General features: G+C 39.6%; 1 protein-coding gene across 4 annotated transcripts in view; it reads right to left on the bottom strand.

The window, feature by feature from the left end:
- TTC29 (tetratricopeptide repeat domain 29) overlaps window positions 1-17,870 on the bottom strand; it is a 271,916-nt gene that overhangs the window by 163,892 nt on the left and 90,154 nt on the right. The gene's annotated exons all lie outside the window — the stretch shown is intronic.

The raw sequence follows: 17,870 nt of genomic DNA, 5'->3' as shown, positions 1-17,870 counted from the left end.
AAGATTTATTTTATTTATTTCTCCCCCATCCTTCCATTGTCTGCTCTCTGTGACCATTTGCTGTGTGTTTTTCTGTCTGCTTGTATTTTCATTAGGAGGCTCCAGTAACTGGTCCTGGGACCTGCCGAGTGGGAGAGAGGTGATCATTCTCTTGTGCCACCTCAGCTCCCTGATCCGCTGCATTTCTTATTCTCTCTCCTCTGTGTCTCTTTTTGTTGCATCATCTTGCTGTGCCAGCTCTCCACATGGGCCAGCACTTCTGCTCAGGGCAGCACTCCATGCAGGCCACCACTCTGTGTGGGCCAGCTCACCACATGAGTCAGCTTGCCTTCACCTGGAGGCCCTGGGCATCAAACCCTGGTCCTGCTATATAGTAGACAGGAGCCATATCCGCTTCCTGGAACTGTATGTATTTTGAGTCTTAACTTCCTATTCGCTATCTCCATCCCAGCCCTGGTCACCCCATGAGTTTGCTTATTCTAATTATTCATATCAGTGAGATCATACAATATGTGCCCTTTTGTGTCTGGCTTATTTCACTCAACATGAAGTCTTCAAGGTTCATCCATCTTGTCACATGTATCAGAGTTTCATTCCCTTTTATGGCTGAATAATGTTCTATTTTATCTATATACCACATTGTATTTGTCTGATGGACACTTGAGTTGCTTCCATCTTTTGGCAATTGTGAATAATGCTGCTATAAACATAGAAAATATCTGTTTGAGTCTCTGCTTTCAATTTTTTTGGGTGTTTACCAAGAAGTGGAATTACCAGGTCATACAGTAATTCTGTACTTAACTTTCTGAGGCACAGCCAAACTGTTTTCTATAGCAGGTACACCATTTTACATAGCCACCAGCAATGAATGAATGTTTCTATTCCTCTGCATCCTTTCCAACACCGGTGACTTTTTTTTAATAGTAGATATTCTAGTACATGTGAAACGATACTCATTATACTTTTGGTTTGTATTTCCCTGATGGCTAATGCTATCTACCATCTTTTCATGTACTTTTTGCCATTTGCACATCTTCTTTGGAAAGATGTCTCTTCAAGCTTTTTTGCCCATTTTCAAATTTGGTTGTTTTACTGACCCCTTCCTCAGTATATAATGACCATTTTTGTCCCTCAAAACTCTTTTTGACTTCAAGTCTATTTTATCTGATATTTGTATAGCTACCACAGCTCTCTTTTGGCTACTAGTGTAATATATTTTTTTCCATCCCATCACTTTCAAACTACTTGTGTCTTTTAATTTAAGGTGAATCTCTTGCAGATGTCCTAGAGCTGGGTCATGATTTTTATCCATTTTGCCAGTCTCTGCCTTTTGACTGGAGGGTTTAATCCATTTACATTTAAAGTCACTATGGATAAATTTAGGACTTTTTTCTGACATTTTTCTATTTAGTCTTTGTCAGTCTTATACATTTCCCCCCTCAATTCTCCTTCAATGTCTTTTATATTTATTTGATTTTTTGGTATTGTATCATATTGAGTGCCTTCTCATTTCTACCTGATATATTTTTCATATATTTTCCTTGTGGTTATCATGGACTTAAATTTAACACCCTAAATAGATAATCATATCTGGTTTGATATGAACTTAACTTCAATAGCACATAATATATGCAAAATTCCTATTCCCTCTGTCTCCCAGCATTTTTTTGTACTTGTTACCAATGATATCTTTATACGTCACATGCCAAAAACCATAGATTTATCACTCCTTTTTATGTACTTGCATTTTAGCACGTGTAGATTGTAAGAAGTTGAGTTACATACCATAAAATACAACATAATAGTACTGGCATTTATAATTACCCTATTGGTTACCTTTACTGTAAGTTTTTATTTCTTTATGTCTAGTGTCCTTTCCTTTTCCTCTGAAGAATTCCCTTTAGCATGCTTGTAGGGCAATGTGGTGATGAGCTCCCTTAGCTTTTGTTTGTCTGGGAATGCTTTTATCTCTCCCTCATTTCTTTCTTTTTTTAATTTAATTTTTTAATTAGAGAATTGGTCAGTTTACAGAAATATCATGAACAATACAGCATTCCTATATACTTCTATCCTTTATTATTAACACTCTACATTATTGTGGCACTTTGGTTACAATTGATATAAGAATATTATAATTGTACTATTAACTATATCCATAGTTTACATTAGAGTGGATTTTTTCCCAATATACCACCCTATTATTAACACCTTGCATTAGTATGGTACATTTGCATGTACCATATATTCATGGAAGAATATTTTTACAATTGCAACATTACAATACCATTTACAATAGAGATCATTAGGTTGTATAGACGTATGTTTTTCTTTTAATTTTTATTTCAGCAACATATATATGAGCTAAAATTTCCCCTATTAACCACATTCACATATATAATTCAGTGCTGTTCATTACACTCACAATGTGCTACCATCACCACCATCCATTTCCAAAATTTTACAATCAACCCAAATAGAAATTCTGTAGAAGTTAAGTATTAACTCCCTATTCCCTACCCTCAACCCAAACCCTGGGAACCTATATTCTAGATTCCAAATGTTTGACTCTCCCTCATTTTTGCAAGAAAGTCTTGCTGTATATAAAATTCTTGCTTGCTAGATGTTTTCTTTTAGCTCTTTAAGTATTTCAACCCACTGACTTCTTGCCTCCAAGATTTCTCATCAGAAATTGGCACTCAATCTAATTAGGACTCCCCCATACAATATATGCTGTTTCTCTCTTGCAGCTTTCAGAACTCTGTCCTCGTTCTTTGAATTCAACAGTTTGACTAATATATGACAGGATGTGTAGTATTCATGATTAATGCTGGTTGGTGTTCTCTAGACTTCTTGGATGTGCATATTCACATGTTTTGCTAAGTTTGGGAAGTTCTCTGTTATCATTTCTTTGAATATCCCTTCTGCTCCTTTCTCTCTTCTCCTCCTGGGATCCCCCTAATGCATATATTGGTATACTTGATGGTATCCCAGAGGTGTCTTAGGCTATTTTCACTTTTTATAACTCTCTTTTTCTTTCTACTACTTAGCCTGACTCTTTTCAATTGTCTCATCTTCAAGTTTGCTGATTCTTCCTTCTGCCAGCTTCAATCTGCTGTTCAAACCATCCTTAAAATTTTTTATTTCAGTTATTGTGGTCTTCAACTGCCTCTTCCTAAAAGTAAGTAATCTTTTGCCTCAGGCTATCTGCATCAATAGTTTCTTATACTGCTTTCTTTGTTGTCTCAAGCTGTTTTGGCTTGGAGGGCAAATTCTGGGAGGAGGAGACCATACTGGAGAGGATTTTTTAAAGTCTTTCTTTCTCAGTCAGAACAAGGCCCACAAGGGGGCACAGACTAGCTTTAAACTGCCCTGGGGAGGAGATCAGGAAGGGTGTAGGAGCTCCTTTTATGGCTCCCCAAAGCCGTGCTTTCTTGACCTGCCCAGCAAATGAAGTCCTTGAACTGTTCCCCACAGCAGAGTCTTTAAGTCTCCTCAGCAGCCTTTATCTTGGGGCAGATTGGAACAATGGCCGCCTTCAAAGTCCCCAGGCACTGGATGTTGCTAATCAAAAGCTGTGATCAGTGATCAACTTTGCCTACCCCTGATCTTAGTGAAGTGGATTTGAGTCTCTTTCTGTCACTAGCAAGCTAGCCAGGGGTCTGCTGCAAGAGTGGGGGTAAGATCTGGTAACCAACTCTGGAGGGATCAATTTACTAGTCTTTACCCAGTCTTTACCCAAATTTACCAGCCTCTTCCTGCCGTTCTTCCCTGGATGCTGTACAGGGTTCTCTATTGGACTTGGAGTTTCAAAATGATTGTTTCAGGCAATCTTGCGTGTTTAATAGTTTTTCTGGTGGATCTATTAAACCCTGGAGTTTCCTACTCCACCATCTTCCCACAATTCTCTCAGTAATAACAGTTTTAACTGATAATATGAGGTTAAAACTCTCAAGCTGTAATGTATCTTTTTGATTACAAAAAAAAGTTTGATTATTGTTTTAATGATAAGGCAGATCATTTTTTTTCATGCCCTTGTTCTATATATATGTAAAGCAGTCCTTTTCAGGACTTTTTTTGATTTATAGATTTTGTCTTTCTATTTTCTAGATAGCTCATCATGTGTGGTTAAAATATGCCACATTCAAGCTTGCACAGTTGGCTGTCTTCTTGTTTTCCATTATTCCAAGCTTTCAAAATGTTGTGCAGTTTTTTCCATGCCTAGGACAAGGAGAGAAAATACTTTTCTTTCACTGTCTGGCACAGCGGAATGCATACACAGCTCAAACCAATACTACCAGATCATACAGTTCAGAGACATGAAAGGTAAATGGGCCACTGCGCTCTGGCTGGTGATCCTCAGACCACTGTTTCTGTGGGGAAAAAAACCATTGAAAACACTATATGAAATCAGTTGTAAAAGCTAACCCATTTGAAATGGAGATTTTGTAATCTTGCAAAAATTTCAATGAGCCCTAATCCTATTACTTAATATTTGTTTTTCTGTGTTTTTTTCTTATGTGCGTTCCTTTTTCCTTTCGCCACCTTCCTCAGCACTCTCTTTGTTAGTGAATTCAGGATCCTGAGTTAGTAGGGCCTCCTACTTTGTGGGCACAGACAGGGTTCTTTGATTCAGAGATTTTGGGGACTGGAAAAGGGCTAAGGGTTATTTAGTCAAATTCCTCTCTGGGTATTCAATTTTCTCCAAATATCATAGGCTTTCGAGGCGTGCATGTCTTTACCTAAGTCAGTATCTCCACTACTGAGCTAAGTGCTATGTGTCAAGTGACTTAATCTCTCAGAACCTACTTTCTTGGGTGTAAAATGGAAATGAATAAAGCCCATCTTGAAGGAATGTCGTGAGGTTCCGATAGGATAGTGTTTGAATGAAGCAAATGCTTTCTTTTTCCAAGTGCTAACCTAACCTAGCGGCTCTCAAATGCAGGTGATATTGCCCCCACCAGGGGACATTTACAATCTCTGGAAGACATTTTAGGTTATCCTAATTGGGGGGTGCTACCGGCATCCAGCGGGTAGAGGACAGAAGTCCTGCTTAACTCCCTGCAATGCAAAGGACAGCCCTCCCAACGAAGATTTATCCAGCCCTAAGTATTAATAGTGCTGCTATTGAGAAACCTTGATTCTAGCCTCCATTTTCATGACTGGAAACCATCCCCTTGTGAGAACAGTTCTCAAACATTAGTGAGTTATGTGAGAAAACTACTGGTTCGGTTGAAGTAAAAGCTATAACCTCCACCTGCTAGTCTAAGTTGTGTTTTGTGCAACGACACACGGTAAGTCCATCCCTCTCCCACATAAAAGTCCTTTCAGTATTGCAAGGTGGGAGTGTTCCCTCTCCAAAGCCCCCAAACTTACAGAGTCATCCAGGATGCTCTGAAATAAGTGTGAATATTAGGTACCTTTGAACATGTTATACCTAGTTTCATTTACAAGTCTAAGAGTTCCGGAAGAGTTTCAATAAACCCACCTACCCCCTTATCTGTAAAATCATAAAGGGGCATCCAAGGGCTTTGTCTGTAAATAAGAAGTTATGATTCCATTGCCAAGGGTGCATTTTTTCACCTCTTTCTTCCTTGCCAACCATAAAAAGGCAGTGCAACTAAATATTTTGTTATATATACCCTACACAAACCTCAAATTGTGCTATTTCATAACAAGAGTTCACCACTGCTCTCAATACAGTCGGTCCGTTACTTGGAGGTAAAAAAGCAGTGATACAGATTTATACTTGTGCAATGAGAAATAAAGAAATAAAAAAATCAGATTTGCCATCTTGAGTTTAAAATCATTGTCAAATCTTATTGGAAATACATTTATTCTGATTTCTGGCAATCTAACCCCCTTTAGCCATTTCACAGTTGGTGAGCAGAAAGGATGTTTCTGCCTCATTTACAGTGTCTGAACATGATTCAGACAATCAATTGCAACATTAGTCAAAGAAATCAGTGGCTAATGACTTCTGACAAGCACTGAGGACCCGACCGGGCAGCAACAGTATTCAGAAGTATTTTACTGGTGCCAGCGAAAGGCAGTGGTAGAGGATGATAAAAAGAAGGGTAAACAGGACTGGTGTCACATCACTTAAAAGCTCTCATACACTTTCTGAAAAAGCATAGTGTCTGACATGCAATAAATACAGTAATTCTTTTCCACAAATATGTTATATTGAATAAACACCTGAGGACAAGCAAATGTGCAGTTTTGTAAACTCTAATATACAGAAGTTAAATACTTTCCATTCTGCTGAAATTATATTCTTAAGTTAGGAGTAGTCTAACATTACCATTTGTATTGCTCATTTAGGATATATAATCTTTCTCCCTGAAATATACTACTCAGCATTTGGACTACCTCTCCCACACTGATTGCTTACATTCCCAACACAGAAAATAGAGGCTGTGTGATCCAGGGCGGAAAGGAGTCAATGTTAAAAGACAGGAGTTTCTAATTTCTCTATCACAAGCTCATAGTTTGACCTCAGACATGTCACTTGATTACCTTTTGCTTCAGTTTCCAACTCTAGAAGACAATAGGGTTGCAATAAATGTTCTAGGGTTCACTTTTCCAAAAACATGATTTTAGGACCCAGTGATTCATGACTATTTTTTTAAACATCTGTTTGAAAGAAACAGGATGATATAAAAGGTTCAGTTCAACTTCATTCAGTAGAAGTTTTTCATGTTTCCTCTCATTTAGAAAGTCTTGCATACCCTTAAAGATCTGCTTTTTTTCCCTTAAATGACCCTACACTGGAATAGATGTCAACAAGGAGTATTAAAGCTACAGATCTTTTGGTTAAGATTAAGTAGCAATTGTTTAAAAGTGCAAGTGAACAGTGCTCCTAAAAATAGCAAATTTTTGTTTTACCACTGGAACTTTCAAGAATTTGATGACAACTCAAGATGATCCTTAAATTGCATACCTTAAATTAGAATTGTTAACTAGTCTTCACCTGCTTACTTACATTTCTAATGTTAGGAGCATCAAAATATGTCTTAAAGTTTTTTCAAGAATCTTCTTTTACCTAAATCCCTCTCCCTGCACAGTCATTGAACAAATGGGCTCAAACCCAAAATGATGAGACAGAATTCCACATTTAGTTAAAATTAAAAGTTTTCCTTGGTAATAAACTGAAACAAATAGCTCAAAACTGCCATTTGCTAGTCAGTCAGTATAGTTTTGTACTACGTTAACAAGAAACATATTTATGAAGAATTTTCATTCTAATTCCCAATTGCTACTTTCTATACTATAAATCAAAAGCATGGAAATATTTATCCTGGGCAGGCCAATAATGGTGTCAGTTATATGTACAATCCCTTGAAAGGGAAATTTCCCTGCTCATAGCCTCTTGCTAGGCAAATCCATTAGAGGTTTTTGTTTATATTTTGTAAGGAGGGCATTGACCAAAGGGTATCTAATTTACAGATAGTTCAGCAACCTATGAGGTAGCCTAATATAAAAAGTGTTCTGCTTATTCAAAGATTATGATAATTAGTTCATTCTATCATGTTTTCTTAGGATATCCAGAACACGTTAAATAGTTAACAATGGCAGAAATGAGAAGGAGCTCAAAGACAAATGAAGAGAGTAACTGAGTCATGTCAGTAGATGGAGTCAACTGGCTGCTGATATCGAGGGGTGTAGCAGTTTGATACTATTGATGAATTCCAAAAAGAAATATTGGATTATGTTTGTAAACTGGTCTTTTCCTCTGGTCATATGAGATTACATTGTAAACTCTTGTGTCAGTAGGGTGTCGAGTACCCACCCTTTGGTGTGGGGACTTGCAGATAAAAGGAATGGCAAAGGACAGAGTTGAGGGTTCTTAATGTTGGAGTTTTGATGTTGGAGTTTGATGCTGAAGCCTTAAGCTGGAGCCCTGGGAAGTAAGGTCACAGAGGAAACAGAAGCAAGTCCCAGGAAGAGAGGAGCCCAGGAAGCCTGAACCCTTGCAGATGTCGGCAGCCATCTTGCCAACACATGAAAATAGACTTTGATGAGGGAAGTAACTTATGCTTATGGCCTGGTGTCTGTAAGCTCCTACCCCAAATAAATACCCATTATAAAAACCAAACAATTTCTGGTATTTTGCATCAGCACCCTTTTGGTTGACTAATAAAGGAGTAATAAAAAACTCAGCCCCTGGAGTGATGACAGAATCTTCCAGTTTCCAGGAAATTTTCTGTGCCCATGTGTTTCAACTGTTGGCTTCTCCTGGGTATTCGTGGGATGATAGTCTCTTGGGAGTCTTCAAAATCAACTTCCCTACATGAGCTCATCTGAATGAATCCCCTCTTTCTTCCCCTCCAAATAAAACTGAGATACAATGCTTTCCTGAAACTAAAATGCCAAATAATTAACTTTAAGTCTTTTTTCTTCCCACATATTTATCAATAAAAATCAATATAGGTCAATTCTTTCCATGACAAGAGAAACAATGCCCATACACTCAGCCTATAATGATTAGAGATTTCATAATCAGGAAAAAGAGGTTTTTGAGTATTTAACTAAGAAATTCCTAAACACTACTTGATTATTTTTATATGAGCGTAAAAACTGAGCATGACAAATGATTCCTCTGTAGCTATGAGAGCATCACCAATAATTTCAGTTCTCTGTTATTTATGGAAACTAAAAATGATGGTGGTAAGCTGAATCAAATGAAGTGCCAGTCAAATCTAATTTGACCAAACATGTATTGTCACTCACTTTGCCAATGTAGAAATGTCAACATGTATAGCTGGCTGGAAAGTGCAGTGCTCTGGGAACCTAAGGTCAGCCTCACTGACCTTTCACTATCAGGAGTGAGCCCAGTTCCTTCTGCCTCCAAGACCTTTTTATATTCAGGCCTTTCTGCCTGCACTACTCTTTCTCATTTCACTCCCTACTCCCCATTGTACACACACACACACACACAAACACATGCACATGTAACATACAACATTCTTCTTTACTTGTTCGCTCTCTTCCAGCACTTACCACAGTATCACGTTTATTTTTTAAGGTCTCCCCAATTAGATCAAGTGCCACAAGGGCGGATGCTGGTGATTTCTGTTTTGCTGTCCATTGTAGTCCTAGCTCCTAGTCTTATACCTCAATATAGTACATTTTATATTGTTGAATGAATCTGGTAGAGCTCTTAGACAAGTACTAGTAGTGAAGTAGCTCCAGAAACATTAATGCGGATATAATGAGCTGTTGCATACATTGACTTTTGCATAATATCTTACTTGATAAAGGAAAAAATGTAAAATATAATATTTTATAACTACAGTATATGGAAAGTATGTGAAAATTTTCAGTTAGCAATCAGTCCTGGAGACTTAAGTATCAGCAATTAAAACAGATTCTTAGAGGAAGTCTCTAATGAAATTTCAAAATGACATAAAAATCCTAACTACATATGTTCTTGGGTCATTTAGCCACATTCCTAACAAATAAAAGTTTCCTCCCATTGCAAGCCCATGTGGTCACTGTCAGTTGTGGTATCTTCAGGAATAATTATTCCTACCCATGGAGAGAATAGAAATACTTTTCTTTTTAATTTAGAATAATGAGAGACAAATACAGTGTCTACTTTCACAGGTAACAAAGTGGGGGCAGAGGGGCAAGTGGGGAGACAAGTCACTAGCATGGTGACAAACTAAATTTCCCAATCTCCCCTGAGCCCCCACCCCCCAGTGGCTGCTCATCTGTTGGATCATTTGAATGAAATGGCTTCTGGTTCATGGAAAGGACCAGGAATTATATTTTCATAAGAAACTATCTAGAAGTTTTTAACAAGCATTAATAGTGTGAAAATTTCTGTAATTCTGCCTGAACAGTTTACCACTAGGAGATCTGTCTTTCCCCTGTTTGTAAAGCCATCATCTATTCATAATCCCCCTTACCAGATTTCTTTCTCATTTAGGGCAGGAGTCAATAAAATTTCATTTTGGGTTCCTTTTCTCAGAAATCCATGAAAGCCTTGAATAACATTTTGAAAATATTCTTTCTGTACAATTTGATGTCTTTTCTGCCACAGGCCATTATTCTGGTAAATTCCTAATTTAGCTCCACGATATAATGCTTTCATATCAGGTCTGTGTGAACACATTTCTTTAAAATAAAACATTGTAGGAAAATCTTCCTGTGAACCCTTTCACACTGGAGAAGCTTCATTTATTTCCCACTCCCAGTGATAGAAGAGACAGGAAAATTTATGAGTCATTTCCATTCTGACAGATGTGACAAAGACTGGAAATATAAGACCTGCCAAGAGCTTTTATCAAGTTTGTTATAACAGCTAGTAATGAGTGTAAATAATAAATGGCTGGAATCTTTGGGGAAACAGTGGCAATACGAGACAATTTTTGGTACTTCTGATGGGGTTATGACGCTCCTGGAATTCCCCTGCCTCCCAGTAGAGTTCTGGCCTGACAATAAACAACAGTTTAGTACTTTATCTAATCCCAGCCAGGAGGTGAGTTCAACAGCAAGCTTCTGCAGATGTTCACATCCAATAATCTATCCATAATTGATGAAACAGGGAGGTCAGATGTAATGGCTGCTACTATTCCAGCAACAAATAAATGGTTATTGACAAAACAAGCCAGTGTGGCGCAGAGCGCTGAGCAGCGACAGGCATGGAGCGGCGCTTAGGCAACGGCAGGGAGGACCATGCCGCGCTTCGTCTTAAGAATTCCTTAGTGAGCTGGTGGCATAAGGGCCATGCTGACACATAAGCAGATGGAGATGACTTGTAAAGGAAAAGGGAGGTTCCTGAAGGACAAAAATAGATGAAGACAGAATGAGGCAGAGGAGACAGTGAGCAAGCATCGGACAAGCCTGGGGACCTGGGTAAGTACAAATGCAGAAATGCCTTTGAACGCTTGTACTGTGATCCAGATGCCTGGGTTGCTTTTATCACGCAGCGTGTCTTCACTCGAATACCTGACTGTCAAACTGTGCAGCCTGGAAGACGAGAATACCAAAGAGGATGCACAGGATGCTTTGGTGCCCGTGCCCTCCCACTGAGGATTGTTCATTGATATTCGGTTTATTCTTTGCATACTTCTATTTCTACGTATAAAAAAAAAAAACTATGGAAATCATTTGTGCAATATTAAGGCTATTTTCCGATAAGCCAAAGATGCAAAATTGTGGCGCTGAAAAATTTCTCAAGACGAGAACTAACGCTGAAATACAAGCTGCTTAAAATTAAATTTACTGCAAAGGAATGTGAGAGGAAGGCAAAGTTTTCTTTAATAATAAAAAACAAACACTGCACTCTATTCACCTCAGCCCTATGCGAAGAGTATAATAAATGCATTAATCGAGTATACTTTTATTGACTAAATAAAATTCAAGTTATTCTGACATAAAAACCCAGCTTCATCCTATAATGCCATTCCAATGCTGAAAAAAAATGATGTTTTTAACACAGTTTACTGGGTAATATTATAAGGTGAAGAATGGTAGAATGAAATGGTAGTTATTATTGCTATAGGTGGCATGAAGAGGCTTGGGACAGAGATGCTTTAAATATTAATATTCCTAAAATCACTTAAATCAATTTAACACTTTTTAGTGGTTTAGTTAGAAGTGAGATTTACTTTATATTTTGTAGCCAATGCCTTCTTTGATCAGCTCTGAAATAACATCCAAGCTGAAAATAAAATGGCAAAACAAAGTGCTGTTAGCATTCTTACAGTAAGTTTTAGATTTTGTAGCATAAACTAGAACACTACCAGAATACTTGGCATTTTCAAAGCACCTATGGATACTTAGAAATTCACAGTTACGGCGCCCAGAAGGAATCGTAGGGATCATTTCTGTAATAACTAGCCGGCGCCCTGTGTCCCTCACCCTACCGTCCTCCCGGTGGGAGCCCCCCAGTCAGCAGCTCAGACCTTCCCCAGTCCCCGGAACCGTTTCTGTTCCTAGTTCTCCAGGTCAGAAGCTGGGCATCACATCAGTTTGCCAGGGATCAACTTCTGTTCCTAACTCATGTTAACGCGACCGAGATCCTGCCATGTTCCTTGAGACCAAGTGCCTGACCCGCCTCCCAGCCCTCGGCGCCGCCTTTCCGGCCTCTGCGCCCTGCTTGGATCTCGGCCTTGGTTCCCCGCCCGGTCCCTGGTCCTGCAGGTCTGGAGACCTCCTGCACTGTCAGTATCCCCACGCCAGGCGACCTGAACCTCAGTCCCCAGGGCTTGGGGCTTGGGACTTGTTGAAGGATGTCCCTACTGTTGATTGAGCAAAAACTACCAGTGCAAAGTGTTTTTTTAAATTCATGGTGTGTTTACTCGTCACAGAACTCTTTGATAAAAACGTTTGTTTTCCCATTTTACAAATGAGAACAATGCTGTGCTGACAGGCTGAGTCTTGCTCAGATACGCAGGGAGTTAGTGAAGGTGGAAGGCTTTGCGCTGGGTTTAATGCACCCTGAAGCCCTCGTTTTCTTGAGCACTGCCATATGCTGCTCCTGGATGGCTCTGAGCCTGATGGCGCTGACCTAGCCTTCTGCCTGCAGCTTAGCGTCTCCTGCCACATTCCCCAGCCGCTCTTCGCCACTCGCCTATAGGGACACCCATTGTCTGCAGCCCAGCATTTGACTTTCTGGGTGCCAATCTCACGACAGCCTGGCCACATCTTTTCCTATTGCCAGTTGCTATTTTTCCATTATGTAGCCTAATTATAGTAGCTAATAATTGCCAATACTAATCGAGTCTTTATTATGTCATCCTTTTGCCTGCATTTCCCCCCACCCACACTTAACACTCCAGTAAAAAGTCTTGCATTTTTTTTTAAAAAAAGCCTTACTTTACAATGGCCTACAGACTCTTACATGATCTGATTGCTCCTTATCTCTGGGACTTCAGAGATAATTCTTTTTTTTTTTTTTTAGTAAATTTTTTAATTGACTTTGTAATAATATTACATTAAAAAATATATATATATGAGGTCCCATTCAACCCCACCATCCCCACCCCACCTCTCCCCCCCCCAGCAACACTCATTCCCATCATCACGACACATCCATTGCATTTGGCAAGTACATCTTTGGGCACCTCTGCACCTCATAGTCAATGGTCCACATCATGGCCCATACTCTCCTCCATTCCATCCATTGGGCCCTGTGAGGATTTACAATGTCCGGTGATTGCCTCTGAAGCACCATCCAGGGCAGCTCCATGTCCCAAAGACGCCTCCACCTCTCATCTCTTCCTGCCTTTCCCCATACCCATCAGCCACCATGTCCACTTTTCCCAATCCAATGCCACCTCTTCTATGTGGACATTGGATTGGTTGTGTCCATTGCACCTCTATGTCAAGAGGAGGCTCAGATTCCACATGGATGCTGGATGATTCTTATTACCCATTTTCCTCCTTTGCTTCTCTTCTGCCCCTCTGGCCCCACCCCCAGGCACACGACCACCTTAGGGCTTTGGCGCTAATGGTTCTTTCTACCTGGAATGTACTTTGTAGAAATATCCCCATGGTTAACTCCCTCACCTGTGTCCAGTCTTTCTTCCAACGTCAACTTCTCAGTGGGATCGCCTATTTGAAATTCCGCCACACGGGCCCCTTGCTTTGGCACTCCTGAATCCTTCCTCTGCTGCATTTTTTTTTTCCTTCCTTTTTCCCCACAGCTCATCACCATCTAAGAGACGTCGTGATTCACTTGCTTATTGTATTTAACCTCCATTGTCTGTCTTCCCCCAGTGGAAGGGAAGCTCCACAAAGACAGATCTTTGTACTGTTACTGATGTATCCTAAAGGGCTTAGGACAGAGCTTAAGAAACAAGAGGTGCTTGGGAAACACTGCCGAATGATTGAGCCACAGACTGTTCTTAAGACTACACATTTACCAATTTAATCTTTACAACTCTCCATGAGTAAGTATTACAATTATTATTATCACTTTCTTAAAGATGAGGAAACCAAGGCACATGTAGATGAAACGATTGGGCCAAGGCCGCACAACTGCTGGGAGGTCAAGAGAGATCTTGAGCTCAGGCAGCCTGATTTCAGAGCCAGCACACTTTCCAGCCTTCTCTCCTGCAGCACTGCCAAGATGCTGCCTGACAATGCCGCCACATGGGCCAGTCTCCGAGTTCTGCCATCTTTTGGTACGACCTATCCTTTTGGCCCCCAAGATTATAGCAGTGGTGTCATACAACAATTTCCATATGGTTAATGAACAAAGTTCAATGACTTTTCTAGTGCCAAAGAGCTATTTAGTGACAAAATGACAATCAGAGCCCAGGAGGTCTGACTCTCAATTTGGTGTTCTTTCTGGTATTTTCAAAACCTTATTTTGAAGATCATAACAATTGCCTAGATAGTACTTTTACATCCCATATAATCTATTACAATAGACAATTAAAAGGTAATTTTGGCTTTACAACCTTGTGACAAATATTAGTGTTTGTTTACATAATATTTTAAAGGGAAAATGTTTATTTTTGTAATATCTATGATATTATAAACATATAAAATGCACACAATAAACACTCAGTCTGCGGTAAGCTAATATAAGCTCATAGGGAAAATGAATATGTTTAATTAAATTTAGGAAAAATGTATAGTTAAATCATTTGCAGTATAATAATAAGGAACAATAAACCATTATCTCTTTACTAGTCCACTGGAATTTTCATCAGCTTGCTATATTAATAGATACCATCTTCATTTTATAAAGTAGGATGATAAGAGATTTGCCTTTGATCCAATAAGTCACTCAGGGCAGCAAGAATAGCACAAGCCTTGCCCTAACCCAGCAAATCTGACTTTCACCATTCTATGGAGAGCCTACTATGTGCCAGGCACTGTTCTCAGAGCTTTTTACATATTCATCTCATTTAATTCTCACAACCACCCTATAGTTAGGCTCTATTGCAACCCCTTGCTGCAGCTGAGGAAACTGAGGCTCAAAAGCGGTTAAGCAATTTACCCAAGGGTGATATGCCTGCAGGGGCCATGCTCTTCACGACCATGTCATACTGCGATAATGGTTGAGATGGCAACGGAGTGAACTGAAATCTGCAGGTAAGACACTTGTCCTTCCCTTAGCTCATTTTATCCCAAATTTAAACATTCTCTTCTACCAAAATTATCACCTGAACAAATGATTCTTTTACTATGTTCTTTTCCTTGCATTTAAGAGTTGCTTATAGGCAGCAAATTTACATTAGGAAGAAGAATTAGAACAAAAAGAGACTTGGAGTTGTGGGAATATGTTGCACACATGACTTTTGAAAAAGTGAATTATGGATGTGGGCTTGGCCCAATGGATATGGCATCCACCTACCACATGGGAGGTCTGCGGTTCAAACCCCAGGCCTCCTTGACGTGTGTGGAGCTGGCCCATGGGCAGTGCTGATGCACGCAAGGAGTGCCATGTGGTGTCCCTCGAGTAGGGGAGCCCCACACGCAATGAGTGCGCCCTGTAAGGAGAGCCGCCCAGCATGAAAGAAAGTGCAGCCTGCCCAAGAATGGCGCCGCACACACAAGATGATGCAACAAAAAGAAACACAGGTTCCTGGTGCCGCTGATAAGGATAGAAGCAGTCACAGATGAACATACAACGAATGGACATAGAAGAGCAGACAATGGGGAAGGGGGAGGAAGAGGAGAGAAATTTAGAAAAAAAGTGAATTATATTACATTTTTTTAAAACAAGTGTATTAATGCTTGAGCGGTATATATTTTATTGTCAGCAAAACATCCAAAGAAAATGAGACAAATTTACCTAAGCAAAGTCATAAACAAGAATAAACACACGGCCCTCATTATCTATACTAATGGAGATGAAGAGGGAGATGGAAATGAGAAATGAGAGGAAGGAACTCTGATATCTCTTTCTCTGGAGAAGCTACAAAGCAGTGGGTCACTCCTAGCCCAATGCGATGCGTCGTGACACTTTTACTTTCTGAGTCCTCTTCCCCAAATCCTTTGCTGATTCCAAAGTGGCCTAGTAGGGAGGTGATTTTTTCTTTAAGCTTAAAGTACTATTTTATAATAATTTCTACTGGACAAGAATAACAAAAGATTGTTTACGACAATACGTAGTTTGTTAAGCAGAACAGATGAGAATGTTATTAAAAATTTATATGGAAGATTTGTGAAGAGAATCAATAGATACATTTAGGATTAAAACCACTTTTCTGGCATACAGAGATTGAGAGGTGAAGAATTTTCTTGTTTGTTTGTTTTTTATTATTATTATGGAAATAAAAATACTCTGATAATGATTGAAGTGATGAATGCACAACTATGTGATTATACCAAATAGCATTGATTGTACACTTTGGATAAATTGTATGCTTTATTAATATGTATCAACAAAATTGATTTGTTTAAAAAAAAACCAACATTTTTCTGAAAACTCCACCAGTCTTAAGAGCTTAAGTGGTGAGGAGTGTGGGCTCCAGTATTGGCTCCATATTTGCTAACTTTGTGACCACGGGCAGGTTATTTAATCTAAGTCTCAGTCTTCTTCACCCCTAAAGTGGGACTAAGAGTGAATATGAAACACTAATAATATCTACCTCTTAGTGTTCTTGTGAGTATTAAATGAGATGAAGCATGTAAAAACAAAAATGTTGCGTACAATTCCAAACAAATAGCATACAAGCAATAAATACATATATATCGTATTTATACCGAAACAAAACATTAGTTGTTACTGTTATTGATCATGATGATAGTGAATCGCTCAGAACTCACTTGATTTCACTAGAGAAAATACCACCCCAAACTAACTCAAGCAAATGGGGGAAACTAGAGGATCAAATTCCACTGGGAATTGCTCTCTTCATTTCTCAGCTTGGTTTCTTTCTCCGTTTGCTTTATTCTCCCAGGCCACCATCCTCCATGGCTCTGGAAATCCGAGGCTAAATTCTTCCCAACCAAGAGGACTGCCTCTGATATATGTATGTGTCAGGTAAGCAATCTGATGGGTCCAGGGGGATCTACCAATCATTGTGGCCTAGGGATTGGGGTCCTATGATTGGCTTAGCTCATTCATGGACTTTCTCCTAGACCATTCATTGGGCCCAGAAATGGTTAGGTGATATCTGTAACCACAATCTCAAGGTTAAAGACAAGACCATAGCCAGAAGGCTGGAAGTGGGAACTGTGCAATGTTTTGGGAAGATGAAAACCACAGGTGTTTCTTAAATTGCTCTTAAAATGTCTTCTGTGCAGCAGCTTTTTCTCTGTGTCTTCATCACGTTTACCAGTCTGTCATTCTTTGGATTACCCCAACAAAAATTTCATGTGCCCTAATTACTTCACATACCTGGACAGCAAAGCTTTCAAAATATAAAATGTCTCTCAAATCGATTACAAACTACACTACCACTGCCTGAGTTCAGGAGCTAATCGTTTCTCATCTGAACTATTTCAGAAGGGCCCATTAACTGGGCTTCCCTCTTCCAGCATCTCTCCAATTTGTCTTCCACAAAACTGCCAGGGCTGTCTTCCTAAAACAAGTTACTGCCCTTTTGAGAGATTTATTCCTGATTGAGGCCCTTGAAGATCTGATCCCACCACCTTATCTTCCCAGGCTCTTCTCCTCACAGCCTCTTTCCCACTCCCCCCCCCACGCAACCCTCACACTGCAATCTGGTCAGGGTGCTTTTTCTGCCCTCCCATGCCTTGACTAATGCTGTTGCCTCTCAGCTGAGGGGACAACTACCATTCACCTTGCAAAGTTTGACTCAAATGTCACCAATTCGGGAAGTCTTCATCTCAGTCTCCAAGTAAAATGAAGCTTCCCTATGGCTTCTCCAGTTCTTTGTCCTTATTATAAGTATAAGACATTGAATTATGGGTTAGACATGTCTATTTCTCCTACTGGA

The sequence above is a fragment of the Dasypus novemcinctus genome, chromosome 1 (assembly GCF_030445035.2).
Source record: "Dasypus novemcinctus isolate mDasNov1 chromosome 1, mDasNov1.1.hap2, whole genome shotgun sequence".
NCBI classification, from domain to species: domain Eukaryota; kingdom Metazoa; phylum Chordata; class Mammalia; order Cingulata; family Dasypodidae; genus Dasypus; species Dasypus novemcinctus.
The sequence above is the reverse complement of the archived record's forward strand: the minus strand, read 5'-3'. Positions and strand labels throughout refer to the sequence as shown.